The following is a 15,861-nucleotide window of genomic DNA, read 5'->3' as shown; positions in this document are numbered from 1 at the left end:
TAGAAGAGAGGCTGCCTAAAATCATAATAAGGCCACAGACACCCCAAAACACACAACCAGACGTGGACCTGCCGACCAGGAAGACAAGATCTAGCCTCATTCACTAGAACACAGGCACTAGTCCCCTCCACCAAGAAGCCTACACAACCCACTGAACCAACCTTAGCCACTGGGGATAGACACCAAAAACAATGGGAACTACGAACCTGCAGCCTGCGAAGAGGAGACCCGAAATACAGTAAGTTAAGCAAAATGAGAAGACAGAAAAACACACAGCAGATGAAGGAGCAAGGTAAAAACCCACCAGACCTAATAAAGGAAGAGGAAATAGGCAGTCTACCTGAAAAAGAATTCAGAATAATGATTGTAAAGATGACCCAAAATCTTGGAAATAGAATAGAGAAAATGCAAGAAACATTTAACAAGAAACTAAAAGAACTAAAGAGGAAACAAACAATGATGAACAGCACAATAAATGAAATTTAAAATTCTCTAGAAGGGATCAATAGCAGAATAACTGAGGCAGAAGACCGTATAAGTGACCTGGAAGATAAAATAGTGGAAATAACTACTGCAGAGCAGAATAAAGAAAAAAGAATGAAAAGAACTGAGGACAGTCACAGAGACCTCTGGGATAGTATCAAATGCACCAACATTCCAATTATAGGAGTCCCAGAAGAAGAAGAGAAAAAGAAAGGGACTGAGAAAATATTTGAAGAGATTATAGTTGAAAACTTCCCTAATATGGGAAAGGAAATAGTTAATAAAGTCCAGGAAGCACAGAGAGTCCCATACAGGATAAATCCAAGGAGAACACGCCAAGACACATATTAATCAAACTGTCAAAAATTAATTACAAAGAAAACATATTAAAAGCAGCAAGGGAAAAACAATAAATAACACAAAAGGGAATCCCCATAAGGTTAACAGCCGATCTTTCAGCAGAAACTCTGCAAGCCAGAAGGGAGTGGCAGGACATATTTAAAGTGATAAAGGAGAAAAACCTATAAGCAAGATTACCCAGCAAGGATCTCACTCAGATTTGATGGACGAATTAAAACCTTTACAGACAAGCAAAAGCTGAGAGTTCAGCACCACCAAACCAGCTTTACAACAAATGCTAAAGGATCTTCTCTAGGCAGGAAACACGAGAAGAAAAAGACCTACAATAAAAACCCCAGGGCTTCCCTGGTGGCGCAGTGGTTGAGAGTCCACCTGCCGATGCAGGGGACACGGGTTCATGCCCTGGACTGGGAAGATCCCACATGTCGCGGGGAGGCTGGGCCCATGAGCCATGGCTGCTGAGCCTGTGTGTCCAGAGCCTGTGCTCCACAACGGGAGAGGCCACAACAGTGAGAGGCCCGCGTACCGCAAAAAAAAAAAAAAAAAAAGCCTCAAACAATTAAGAAAATGTGAATAAGAACATACATATTGATAATTACCTAACATGTAAATGGAGTAAATTTTCCAACTAAAAGACACAGACTGGCTGAATGGATACTTAAACAAGACCCGTATATATGCTGTCTACAAGAGACCCACTTCAGACCTAAGGACACATACAGACTGAAAGTGAAGAGATGGAAAAAGATATTCCATGCAAATGGAAATCAAAAGAAAGCTGGAGCAGCAATTCTCACAGACAAAATAGACTTTAAAATAAAGACTATTAGAAGAAACAAAGAAGGACACTACATAATGATCAAGGGGTCGATCCAAAAAGATATGACAATTGTAAATATTTATGCACCCAACATAGGAGCACCTCAATACATAAGGAAAATGCTAACAGCCATAAAAGGGGAAATCGACAGTAACACATTCATAGTAGGGGACTTTAACACCCCACTTTCACCAATGGACAAATCATCCAAAATGAAAATAAATAAGAAAACACAAGCTTTAAATGATACATTAAACAAGATGGACTTAATTGACATTTATAGGACATTCCATCCAAAAACAACAGAATACACATTTTTCTCAAGTGCTCATGGAACATTCTCCAGGATACATCATATCTTGGGGCACAAATCAAGCCTTAGTAAATTTAAGGAAATTGTAGTCGTATCAAGTATCTCCTCTGACCACAACACTATGAGACTCGATATCAATTACAGGAAAATATCTGTAAAAAATACAAACACATGGAGGCTAAACAATACACTACTTAATAACGAAGTGACCACTGAAGAAATCAAAGAGGAAACCAAAAAATACCTAGAAACAAATGACAATGGAGACACGATGACCCAAAACCTATGGGATGCAGCAAAAGCAGTTCTAAGAGGGAAGTTTATAGCAATACAATCCTACCTTAAGAAACAGGAAACACTGCAAATAAACAACTTAACCTTACACCTAAAGCAATTAGAGAAAGAAGAACAAAAAACCCCCAAAGTTAGCAGAAGGAAATAAATCATAAAGATCAGATCAGAAATAAATGAAAAAGAAATGAAGGAAATGATAGCAAAGATCAATAAAACTAAAAGCTAGTTCTTTGAGAAGATAAATAAAATTGATAAACCATTAGCCAGATACATCAAGAAGAAAAGGAAGAAGACTCAAATCAATAGAATTAGAAATGAAAAAGGAGCAGGAACAACTGACACTGCAGAAATACAAAGGAACATGAGAGATTACTACAAGCAACTCTAGGCCAATAAAATGGACAACTGGAAGAAATGGACAAATTCTTAGAAATGCACAACCTGCCGAGACTGAGCCAGGAAGAAATAGAAAATATGAAGAGATCAATCACAAGCACTGAAATTGAAACTGTGATTAAAAATCTCCCAACAAACAAAAGCCCAGGACCACATTGCTTCAAGGTGAATTATACCAAACATTTACAGAAGAGCTAACACCTATCCTTCTGAAACTCTTCCAAAATATAGCAGAGGGAGGAACACTCCCAAACTCATTCTACGAGGCCACCGTCACTCTGATACCAAAACCAGACAATGGTTTCTTTCTTTCACAAAGAAAGAAAACTACAGGCCAATATCACTGATGAACATAGATGCAAAACTCCTCAACAAAATACTAGCAAACAGAATCCAACAGCACATTAAAAGGATCATACACCATGGTCAAGTGGGGTTTATCCCAGGAATGCAAGGATTCTTCAATATATGCAAATCAATCAATGTGATACACCATATTAACAAATTGAAGAATAAAAACTGTATGATCATCTCAATAGATGCAGAAAAAGCTTTTGACAAAATTCAACACCATTTATGATAAAAACCCTGCAGAAAGCAGGCATACAGGGAACTTGCCTCAACATAATAAAGGCCATATATGACAAACCCACAGCCAACATCGTCCTCAATGGTGAAAAGCTGAAACCATTTCCACTAAGATCAGGAACAAGACAAAGTTGCCCACTCTCACCACTCTTATTCAACATACTTTTGGAACTTTTAGCCACAGCAATCAGAGAAGAAAAAGAAATAAAAGGAATCCAAATCAGAAAAGAAGAAGTAAAGTTGTCACTGTTTGCAGATGACATGATACTATACATAGAGAATCCTAAAGATGCTACCAGAAAACTTCTAGAGCTAATCAATGAATTTGGTAAAGTAGCAGGATACAAAATTAATGCACAGAAATCTCTGGCATTCCTATACTTATGGAAAATGTGAAAGTGAAATTAAGAAAATACTCCCATTTACCATTGCAACAAAAAGAATAAAATATCTAGGAATAAACCTACCTAAGGAGACAAAAGACCTGTATGCAGAAAATTATAAAACACTGATGAAAGAAATTAAAGATGATATAAATAGATGAAGAGATATACCATGTTCTTGGATTGGAAGAATCAACATTGTGAAAATGACTCTACTACCCAGAGCAATCTACAGATTCAATGCAATCCCTATCAAACTAACACTGGCATTTTTCACAGAACTAGAACACAAAAGTTCACAATTTGTATGGAAACAGAAAAGACCCCGAATAGCCAAAGCATTCTTGAGAATGAAAAACGGAGCTGGAGGAATCAGGCTCCCTGACTTCAGACTATACTACAAAGCTACAGTAATCAAGACAGTATGGTACTGGCACAAAATCAGAAATATAGATCAATGGAACACGATAGAAAGCCCAGAGGTAAACCCACACACTTATGGTCACCTTATATTTGATAAAGGAGGCAAGAATATACAGTGGAGAAAAGACAGCCTGTTCAATAAGTGGTGCTGGGAAAACTGGACAGGTACATGTAAAAGTATGAAATTAGAAGACTCCCTAACACCATACACAAAAATAGACTCAAAATGGATTAGAGACCGAAATGTTAAGACTGAACAGTATAAAAGTCTTAGAGGAAAACATAGGAAGAATACTCTTTGACATTAATCCCAGCAAGATCCTTTTTGACCTACCTCCTAGAGAAATGGAAATGAAAACAAAAATAAACAAATGGAACCTAATGAAACTTCAAAGCTTTTGCACAGCAAAGGAAACCATAAACAAGACCAAAAGATAACCCTCAGAATGGGAGAAAATATTTGCAAATGAAGCAACTGACAAAGGATTAAGCTCCAAAATTTACAAGTAGCTCATGCACCTCAATAACTATAAAACAACTCAATCCAAAAATGGGCAGAAGACCTAAATAGACATTTCTCCAAAGAAGATATACAGACTGCCAACAAACACATGAAAGAATGCTCAACATCATTAATCATTAGAGAAATGCAAATCAAAACTACAATGAGATATCATCTCACACCAGTCAGAATGGCCATCATCAAAAAATCTAGAAACAATAAATGCTGGAGAAGGTGTGGAGAAAAGGGAACCCTCTTGCACTGTTGGTGGGAATGTAAATTGATAGAGCTACTATGGAGAACAGTATGGAGGTTCCTTAAAAAACTACAAATAGAACTACCATACGACCCAGCAATCCCATTACTGGGCATACACCCTGAGAAAACCATAATTCAAAAAGAGTCATGTACCAAAATGTTCATTGCAGCTCTATTTACAATAGCCAGGACATGGAAGCAACCTAAGTGTCCATCAACAGATGAATGGATAAAGAAGATGTGGCACATATATACAATGGAATATTACTCAGCCATAAAAAGAAACGAAATTGAGTTATCTGTAGTGAGGTGGATGGACCTAGAGTCTGTCATACAGAGTGAAGTAAGTCAGAAAGAGAAAAACAAATACTGTATGCTAACACATATATATTGAATTTAAGGGAAAAAAATGTCATGAAGAACCTAGGGGTAAGACAGGAATAAAGACACAGACCTACTAGAGAATGGACTTGAGGATATGGGGAGGGGGAAGGGTAAGCCTTGACAAAGTGAGAGAGTGGCATGGACATACATACACTACCAAACGTAAAATAGTTAGTGGGAAGTAGCCACATAGCACAGGGAGATCAGCTCAGTGGTTTGTGATCACCTAGAGGGATGGGATAGGGAGGGTGGGAGGGAGGGAGACACAAGAGGGAAGAGATATGGGAACATGTGTATATATATATATATATATATATATATAACTGATTCACTTTGTTATAAAGCAGGAACTAACACATCATTGTAAAGCAACTATACTCCAATAAAGATGTTTAAAAAATAAAAAAAAAATAAAAGCGTTCTCCAAATTCTGAGTAAAATTAAAACATCAATGCTTAGACATATTTCAGCAGGGTTTTAAAATTACAATGACAAGAAAATATTATTTAAAAACCGATCACATCTACTTCTTACTGGTATCATTCAACTTAAATTGGGGGATTTCTGTGACAGGTAATGAGTTTTTTTATTATTACTTTGTAATTTTGTCTGAGAAATGCCCTTGACAGGTCTCTCTGAATCTATCTCAAAGTGACACATATGAGATAAATTCCTGATATAAGAGAGTTCAACAAAGAATTAATCTTGAGAAATGCACCCAGAGAGCAGCTGAGAAATAATACAGAAAGTATGTGTCTGAGGGACTTCCCTGGTGGCGCAGTGGTTAAGAATCTGCCTGCCAGTACAGAGGACATGGGTTCAAGCCCTGATCCAGAAGATCCCATGTGCCGCGGAGCAACTAAGCCTGTGTGCCACAACTACTGAGCCTGTGCTCTAGAGCCCGCTTGCCTAGAGCCTGTGCTCTGCAACGAGAAGCCACCACAATGAGAAGCCCACATGCCACAATGAAGAGTAGCCCCTGCTCACTGCAACTAGAGAAACCTATGCACAGTAATGAAGACCCAATGCAGCCAGAAATAAATAAAATAAATTTATTAAAAAAAAAGAAAAGAAAACGTGTGACAGAGAACTGGGAACATAAAAGAAGCCCCAACATGTGTCTAACAGAAGTTTCAGGAGAGAAGAATTGAAGTAATAGTCAAAAATAATCACATGCACTTTGAATACATGTGTTTTTCTTCCTCTCTAGAAAAGTTTGAACCAAAATCTAATTAAAACTAATAGAAATATATCCACATCTAGAAAAACTATAGGCTTCATTATAGTTTGTAATTATCTTACTCTATTTGCTATCCTTTTATGCATATCCTGTCTCATGTATCTCATAGATAAACAGAAGTAATCTTACCAACATAAGTAAATTACAGGTGAAAATAGACTAAAATTCCCAAAATTCTTGGGGAAAATATAAAATGCGGAGATTTTTAAACCTACCAGATTACTACTCAAGAGTAAGGGAACTAGGTGTTTTCAGATGGAAAAGGACTAAGCTCTTTCTTTCAGCAGGGATCTGTGGATGGTAAACATTGTTAAATAATTGCCACAGCAAGAAGACAGGAAGGAATGGAATGCAAAACAAATGGTGAGCAGAAAACTACGTAAAATACTGGTAGATAAAACTAATAACTGAAATCTTATTTCAAAGGTAGAACTAAGTTTATAAACATTAATAGAAAAAACAGAAAGGGTGACCTTGGTATCTTCGGTCTCATCCCAAGGAGAAAACAGCAGCACACTCATGACACACTGTATAATTACAGACTTTATTATAAAATATAAATTTTAAATGTCTTTTTAAAATTTAAATCAGTGAGGGCGAAGAAAGAATTTTATCAAGCCAAGAGAAGGCAAGGAAGGAAAAATAATAATAAAGACAATACAAAATAAGTTGTTAGAAATGTCTGAATATACCAGTAATTATCATAAAAAGGGACAGATTAAACTCACCCCTTAAGACTATCAGATGAAAAGCAGGCAAGGAAACAAACAAAACAAATAGTTATGCTTCAAATAAGATATGTGTCAAATGAATCAAAATACTTCATCTGTTAAGGTCCTTTTATTTCCCACCTAAATATATCCCCTCCACAAAAAAAGCAAGTTTAAGGATACTACCTTTTTAAATTGCATTTCAAAAAATTTCCCAGTATCTACACCTAATGCATGGAAAACATAAGATGAGGCATGAGTGTTGAACCTGTAGGATTATTCCTCTAGATAAGAGAAGTTTCAGAAAAGATAAGCGAAAAAGGATAAAGTTATCAAAAACTCTAGAAAAGATTTTTCCACAACTGAAGACTTTGATAGGAAAGTTATCCGCATTGAAACATCATTGTTTAAGGTTAGATACAAAATTCTACAAGCTGCTAGAAAAGAAGAGAAAAGGCCATCAACAGGGTGAACTTTAGATCTAGTTTAAGAGTTTGTTAGCATAACTCCAAGAAGTACTAGGACACTACTATTTCAATTTTGCAGCACTGAGTTCAGGAATGTTTTTGAATTAGGTGCTACTGTCCCAGAGAATCTGAGGATGATAAATGAATCTTAAGTGAACTGTGGTAACGGCAGTCACATTATACATTAAATTACTTAGCCTAACGTGGATATATGCTGAGACCACCTCACCCAGGCTTGGAGCCCTTCACTCTAAGTAAAATATTCGTAAATATAATTAACTATACTTCAAATTTATGTGTGCAAGTCTGAACATAGAGGGGGGCAATTGTGGCTTCCAAATTTCTGATATGGCCTTCCCATCAAAGATACCTCTGCCTAAAATTAAGCCCCTGATAGCATGGGGGTCAGGAAGTATTTCTTTGTTGGAGGAAATTACTGATATTATACTTTTGAGGTATTATCTACATTGACATCTAGAAGGAGGGGAAGTCAATACAAGGATGCATTATGAAGTGGATTTACTGATGTAGGTGGTGGATGTTAAATGTTGTGGGAACCTTCTTAATAGTATGTGGAGCACATCTCAGAACAGCTTCCCAAGGGGTGAAAGGCATTTATTGACTTCCATCCCCCATTTGGCTGAGCTTGGCTCCTTAAAGCTTTATCTCCCCCCACTTCTTAGTTGAATATGGGAATGCCCACTGGGATCTCAAGTCCCACATGAGTGATATCAGAAGATTCAGGCAGGAAGCAAGAGACTCAGTGCAAGCCTGGGAAGAGGTGATGTTGGTACAAAGCAGATCAGAATCAGTGTGAAATTCCTGGCCATGGACATTGCTAGAATCAGGTGGGGCAGAGATGATGTAAGACTTCACACAAGAGGACTCTGATACAGGAACCCTAGCACATTCCTTGCTCTGTGTCCATGATATTTATATTAAATGAACTCGGTTAGACATACACAAAGGAGTGAAAACTTTGTAATGAGTTGGCTCTTACTGAGCCCTGGATTGCTCCAGTAGCCCTTCTGGTTCTCTACCACATATTTGCAAATAGTTCCTTTGTAAATAAACCTTCCTTGAATTATCTTATTTTGTGTGTGCCATATGATCTTTGTTGGGACCCTGGCTCAAAAATGCAGAGAATTATTCTAATGAAGCAAGCAGAGAATACCCTTCACACATCATATTGACCCACAACTATTTCCTATGAATAAAGTAGTGTGTGGATCTGATTTAAGTGCAATTTCATTCACGTAGCAATGCTCTTTGTTGTACTCACAAGCAGTGTTCTGACAATACGGATCCCAGTGCATCTTTTTTCTGTTATTATTGAAAAGATTCCTCCTTGATAATACAGCTCACAAAATGAGTTCTAGTGACAAATGAGACAAAAAACAGTGCCTGGCATTTCTTCATGTGCTACACATCTGCTGGAATTGGTTTTGTCCAACAATAAAAGCAAATTACCTGCCAGCACATAAGTGACAGTAATTGCTTTTCCATGCTGTATGCCATTGATATAAGGCAATGCCCAAAATGACTTTTTAGTAAAGAAATTGTGCCTATAGTTTGTCCTTTCTGTATGAGCTTTATTTGTCCACTTTATGGGTGGTTTTACAAGATTCTTAGCTAGAGCAGGGATTGGATTTCTATAAGTATTATAACTTTACACAATGCTTCTAATGTTTTGGTCTCTTTTCTATCTTGGTGACAATCAATTTTGTAATATAAGTATTATTTTATCCTTCTCCTGAAAAAATTTTTTTGTTTTGCCCTAGAGGTCACTGTGCTTTGCTGGAAAGCCACGTAAGCACTTTAAGGGTTTCGTGACAATTTCATAAGACTGTATTGTGGTTCCATCTAATAAAATCAATATTCAGATTCTTCCTCATCTTTCTTTGGTTATATATGGAAAAATCATCACACTAGCCACATCACTATTTTCAGTAGTCATTTTTTTATATTCACTGTAGTACTATACCATATTTACATATTAAACATTATTTTGGGTTGCAGTAATTACACCTAGTTTATCACTACTTCATTTGCTTCCATTTCTTAATGAACGACTTTTACACTATTGTGGAATTGAAAACATATCTAACAGTAAAGATAAATTACTATTTATTTCCACAGATATATCATGTTCTTCACAATTGTGTTTATTTTTATTGAAATACAGTTGATTTACAATACTGTGTTATTTTCAGGTATACAGCAAGGTGATTCAGTTATACGTATATATGCATGTATATATAAACACATGCATACATATATATGTATATATATATTCTTTTTCAGATTCTTTTCCATTACAGGTTATTACAAGATATTGAATATAGTTCCCTGTGCTATGCAGTAGGTCCTTGTTGGTTATCTGTTTTATAAGTAGTAGTGTATATATTTTAATCCCAAACTCCTAATTTATTGCTCCCTCTCCCCTTTCTCCTTTGGTAACCATAAGTTTGTTTTCTATGTCTGTTCGTCTATTTCTGTTTTGTAAATAAGTTCATTTGTATCTTTTTTTAGATTCCACATGTAAGCCATATCATATAATATTTGTCTTTCTTGTCTGTCTGACTTACTTCACTTAGTATGATAATCTCCAGGTCCATCCATATTGCTGCAAATGGAATTATTTCATTCTTTTTAATGGCTAATATTCCACTGCATATATGTACCACATCTTCTTTATCTATTCCTCTGTTGATGGACATTTCAGTTGCTTCCATGTCTTGGCTATTGTAGTTAGTGCCACAATGAACATTGGGGTGCATGTATCTTTTCAAATATAGTTTCCTCTGGATACATGCCCAGGAGTGGGATTGCTGGATCAAGCTTTTGCACAGCAAAAGGAAACCATAAACAAAGTGAAAAGACAACCCACAGAATGAAAGAAAATATTTGCAAATGATGTGACTGACAAGGGATTAATTTCTAGAATATACGAACAGCTCATACAGCTCAATATCAAAAAAAACCCAAACAACCCAATCAAAAAATGAGCAGAAGACTTAAACAGACATTTTTCCAAAGAAGACATACAGATGGCCAATAGGCACATGAAAAGATGCTCCACATTGCTGATAGAGAAATGCAAATTGAAACTACAATGAGGTATTACCTCACATCAGTCAGAATGGCCATTATCAAAAAGTCTACAAATAAATGTTGGAGAGGGTGTGGAGGAAAAGAAACCCTTCATAATTGTGTTTTTAAATGCAGTCCATCTTAGCACATATGCAATTTATTAGTTAATATCAGCTATACCTGTTAACGAGATCCATTTTGTATAATTTATGTAACTAATACAATTAATAATCTCAAATGTAAAATTTGTAAAGTACATGAGGGAAATCATTAAAAATACAAAACTCACATGTGAACTACTTGAAAGACCACCAGGGATCATCAACAATCTATATCCACACCAAGAAACACTGATGTAGGTATTAGAAATAGGGTTCTGAAGTTTGAATCCTGGCTTTTTGACTCACTAGCAGGGTGATCTTCAACAGGTTGTTACACGTGAACTTTAGACACAATTACAATTCCCATTTTATGGTTGAGAAGCTCATTTAATTCACTTCATTAGCTACTATAGTAAGTCCCCTACATACGAACGAGTTCCATTCCGAGAGCTTGTTCTCAAGTCCAGTTTGTTTATAAGTCGAACAAAGTTAGCCTGGGTACCCAACTAACACAATCGGCTATGTGGTACTGTACTCTAATAGGTTTATAATATTTTTCACACAAATAATACATAAAAAACAAAAAATAAACATTTTTAACCTTACAGTACAGTACCTTGAAAAGTACAGTAGTACAATACAACAGCTGGCATACAGGGGCTGGCATTGAGTGAACACCCAAGAAGAGTTACTGACTGATGGAGGGAGAGGAGGTGGGAGGTGGTAGAGCTGAAGGATTGTCAGCAATAGGAGATGGAGGGCAAGCTGCAACTTCACTCACGCCTGACGTTGATGGCACAGGTTCTGGTTGCTGGCTGGATTCAATTCTATCTACCCTCTTGAAAAAATGATCCAGTGATATCTGGGTAGTATCTCTTATTTCTCGTCATAGATGACACGGTAGCACTGGATTGCATTCTGAACGGCTGCTACAACCTTCGTGTACCATTCTATGTTCAGGTCCTGTGCCTCAAAAACTAACAGTGCCTCCTCAAATAAAGAAGATCCCCTTGCCATTTCCTGCGTCTCAAAATCTCTTTGGTTCTTCAGTTACTTCTTCTTCTTCTTGCCTCTCTTTGTCCTTTCTCTGGGCACGTTAGCATCTTTGAAAGTTAGGGACTTGAAGGTTCGTATGTAGGGGATTTACTTACATGATTGTTGTTTTTAATTGTTTTGTTTTTATCCTTAGAGCAATGCTTGGTACACAGTGTTACGTGGGTGTATGTGCACATGTATGTGTTGTGACACTGTTATAACCTAGCCCATCCTGACTTGTAAACCACAGCAAACAACTGAAAAATCTCAATAGTTTAACATGACAAAGTTTATTTCTTGATAATGCTACACATTCAATGCAGACCAAAAGGTAGGATCTGCTGATCATTGTCACTCTGAGATCCAGGTTGATGAAAAAATATATTCTCAATATTTTACAGTTCCTATAGCAAGCGGGTAGAAATATGGAAAATCATGCCTTGGCCCATAAAACTTGTGCCCAATCCTTTTCACTTCCACCCACCTGTCATTGGTTATAGTAAATCTTATGTCCACACCTAATTTCAAAGATCATAGAGAAATGCAATCCAACCAAGTCCCAGAAAGCAAGCCAGAGTATTTATAAACCTTAGGGCAAATTATTCAACAGAGAAATATTTATGCCAAGAGGCTTGTCCCAATATGTTTAAGTTGACATTTTTCTATTTTTCTAAAAATCCAACTGTTTCTATAAAGATTGCACAAACAATAGCATAGTCATAGTCATAAAAATTAAAGTTATGCTACCATTAAATGAGGCTGTGTTTGCCTCAAGACTTGATTTGGGTTGCCATGAAAGCAGAGCCTGAGTACAGGACATTAATTAGGAAATACAATCCCAGGGAGCAGGATTTTAGGACAGAAGAATGAAACAAGGAAGTGAGGAAAGGCAATATGAGGATATGTTATCTACATAACAGACAACTGCCTGTCTGAAAATTCATGCGACTTTCAGAACCACCCACTCAGTGAACAAAAGGGGTAGCATTTATCCATCACATCCCTTCCTCCATTGCTCAAGACAGGACTATAGACATTAACTCTCTTGTACTTCTAAGTTGTGCTTACAGGTGTGCACTTCAGTGTCAAACAAGTGCCCATGGGCATCCCATATAATGGCATCAGGAATCCCAGGATAAGAAACAAGAGGTGAAGTTGTACCTGCACAAAGCTGACCTGTGTGAAACTAGTCATTTCAGTAGTGGCTGAAATAAAAGAAGAAGCCACGAGGTCATTAAATTATGCATAAGAGGTAATCAGTAGGAGCACGTGTGTGCTTGCAGACAGACAGACACACATACACACACACACCCCTAGTGGCATGGGAATAAACTTACCTTCATGCTTATATTTTTACTTTTCTGGTTCACATAAATAATCCCTGTTATTTTGTTGCTGTTCTTAAATGTATATTATATATAAAATGTTTAAGATTTGAAAAATACTCTGAAAGACTGTCTCTCTACAACATTTGAAGCTGACTTTTACAGATTAGCAACCTTTCCAAACTTCACATATTTTAACCCAAAGAGCTTGTGATGCATCTTAGGGTATGTTGCAGCCTGGCCAAAGCTTTCTCAGAGCTGCAGTTCAGTCTGAGGCTCTACCTCCCGAAGTCTCTTTCCTTCCCTCTCTCCTTTCATAGATGTCAGACCTGGATCATAGTCTGAAGGCTTCCCTCTCTCACTCTGCTTCCTCTCCTCCTTATTCTTCACAAGTTTTCCCTAATAGATTTCTTCTACATACAAGGACCCAAACTGACACAAACCTCAACATATAGGTGCATTCTCTTGGATTTCTTTCCTCCTAATGTATGAATTATTTGATGTAGTATATTCTTTCCCGATTGCAATTTAATGCATTGAAATAACAGTTCTTATTTCAACACTTTGATTTAATAATCAGTTTCAAAAATTCTAATGACGTTATAGTGGTCACTAGTAGTATACGTTATAACCTGAGCCGTTTTGTATGGTAAAGATCAGTATCCTGTCACCCACTGACTTGTCATTTGCAACAGAGAATGTACACTCTTTATATTAAACAATCCATTTTGAGAAACACTGTTGTAAAAATTGGATGTTTACTTGATCTGGTAGTGTTCTAAAATTTTTTAAGTTTATCTTTAGCATATCGAATTAACAGTGCTTACACTTAAAAAGTAGGATTATGGGTAAGGGTGAAAATTTTCATGATTGAAAGCCTCGAAAGAAAGAATAATACAACAGTTTTCACTTTCACACAAAATATTAAAATATACAAATAGAAAGAGTTTTCTTAGATCTAGAAAGGACCCTAGAAATGGAACTTCCTGTAGAATAATGGATACTTTATTAGGAGCAGTCCTTTCAAACCCAGCAGAACTACACCTATAGAGATGCTGGTAAATAATCTCATGTTCTTTAGCATTGATATTCTGTCTATGAATAAAGTGTGGCTAACTCTAATAATTAATAGAATACAATTGTACAGTGTTATTTTGTCCTAAGTCACCCCTATATTTTTGGATATATAGGCCCTCTCATTTCTTCCCCCTACAAAAAAACAAACAAAACAAACAAAGGAGTGCTAGCCTTCTCCAGAGTTCAGGAATGGCTGTAAAAAAATTTCATCAACCAAATCACATCACAGATAAGTAAGCATGTTTGATTAATGCAAATTTGGTTAGATTTTACTACACATTAAATCCAATTTTAGGGAAAAAAACACCTGAGAATACTGATCTCAATTTCAGGAAATTCATGTCTTAACTATCACTTACTGAGTATCTATCAGGTCAGCTACTTTAAATAAATATATACCCTAATTCTCAATGTAGACTGAAGATATGGCATTTCATCAAATTTAATGCCATTACGTTTGTCACACTACACACATCACACCTCTAATATATGTCTGTGTGTGTATGTATGTATGTGTGTGTGTGTGTGTGTGTGTGTGTGTGTGTGTATGAGGATACTGGTGTATATCCATCAATCCCCACATGCATCTGTAAAAAGCACCAGTTCTGAACCAGAATTTCAATGTGCCTCCTTGAGGCTGGTGGACTCCACAACTGCTATTGGATGCTGATTTCTCCAAAGTGTCTTAGAAAGCTACAAGTGATCCCCCAGCAAAGGAAGCCTAATGTCTTTGCTTCTGGCCAGTCTGCAATGCTGTCGCTCGTATCTGCTGCCCTCATACTACTGGGTACAAACACCATAATTTATGTCCAGGACTCCAGTTCTCATTACTCTCACGTGATAGCTGGAGCAGAAACTCACACCCAACAGTAGCATAAAAAATGAAGAGAAAATGAAGTAGTTCCTTCTCTTGCTTCATAAATGCCAATCAATTCACCACGACCTCCAGAAGTGTTCTATCCGTACAATTTCATCCATTCTGGTGATTGACCTCTCCTTCTACTTTCTCTCCAACCCATATCTCTCCTTCCCCCAATATGACTGGCAACTGGAAAATCTTTTTTTCCCTGAGGGCCCCAACATAACCCTCACAACAATGTAAACTATGGAGAAGACCTTGGTAAGCACACCAGCATTCATTCTGGGGTAGATACTGGATATATAGCACTGAAGTGTGAGCATTGACTTAAGGAAGCTGAAGATTCAATGTAGAAGTAACATAGCCCAAGGCTATAGAAGTTCTCAGATTCAGGATTTAATTCCATGACAATAAAACTTTGCACATTCTACAAAATAATACTGCCTCCCATGTTTCAGACTGCTCTCCCACCAGTGTCCTGAAATGTCAGAGCAGGAAAGCCCCCACACCATTTTGTCACCTTGTTCTGCTTTCCAAACATCTAACACATCAGAGTTCACTTACCTTCTCCCACCATCTCTCCCCACTGTGTGTGTTTAGCAGAGCTTCTCCTGGAGGAATCCTACCTTCAAGTAGATCTGGTCTTTGAAGAGTGTGTGTTCCTGCATGACTACGTGCTCCAAGGTAGGCATTTCATCCCATTCCTAAGCACCTATTTAAGTGCTGACTAGACCTCTTAGCCCTAGTGAC

This window comes from Phocoena phocoena, chromosome 2, assembly GCF_963924675.1.
Source record: "Phocoena phocoena chromosome 2, mPhoPho1.1, whole genome shotgun sequence".
Taxonomy (NCBI): Eukaryota; Metazoa; Chordata; class Mammalia; order Artiodactyla; family Phocoenidae; genus Phocoena; species Phocoena phocoena.
Note: the sequence above shows the minus strand (reverse complement) of the source record.